At 76.1% G+C, this 687-nt stretch overlaps 1 protein-coding gene across 1 annotated transcript in view; it reads left to right on the forward strand.

Moving 5' to 3' along the window:
* MEGF6 (multiple EGF-like-domains 6) overlaps positions 1–687 on the forward strand; it is a 45,087-nt gene that overhangs the window by 25,678 nt on the left and 18,722 nt on the right. The gene's annotated exons all lie outside the window — the stretch shown is intronic.

Raw genomic sequence — 687 nt, forward strand, 5'->3', positions numbered from 1 at the left:
AGCCTGCGGGCGCTCTGGCCAGAAGGATGCGCCCTGGGGTTCTGCGGACGCCCCGCCGGGCCAGGCCACCCAGGGGGGCCCTGGGGTCCAGCCGGAGCCCCCCTCGTCGCAGGACAGCGGCCCGGGTCACGGGAGTCTAGCCACAGCTGGCAGGGTGCCCCCCGCGTCGGGCGAGGGTGGTGAGGGTTCGGGGTGTCTGTTGGCCGAGGCGGGAGGAGCCCCGGGGCCCCCTCCCTGGGGCCCTGGGGGGTCTGTGAGGACGGCATCTGGCAGGAGTCAGCCCCAGGCTGCCCCACCCTGGGGGGTGCCCGGCCCTGTGGGGGGTGCCCGGCCCTGTGGGGGGTGGGGGGGCCCTCCAGCAGAATGAGGGTCTCGTTGCCCTGTGGCCAGGGGCAGACAGGACGGAGGCCAGAGGGCCCGGCTCGGACCAGCTGGTGTCCTGGGCGCCTGTAGGGCAGAGCCGGGTGGCCCCGGGGCCTTCTCCAGGGGCTCCGGGCAGAAAGGCGCCTTTCCCCACCCCACTGTCCCGAGGCGCCGGGGCCTGAGGAGCCGTCCCCAGAGGGTCCACCCTCCCAGCTGCCCGTCTCCGCTGCCCCTGGGCCGGTGGGCACACCCGACCTGCCCGGCCCCGCAGGACCTCCGGTCAGCTGGGTCAGGCCGGGTCCTGCCGGTGTCATGGAGGGCGGG

This window comes from Condylura cristata, unplaced genomic scaffold, assembly GCF_000260355.1.
Source record: "Condylura cristata isolate star-nosed mole 26May11 unplaced genomic scaffold, ConCri1.0 scaffold00058, whole genome shotgun sequence".
NCBI classification, from domain to species: domain Eukaryota; kingdom Metazoa; phylum Chordata; class Mammalia; order Eulipotyphla; family Talpidae; genus Condylura; species Condylura cristata.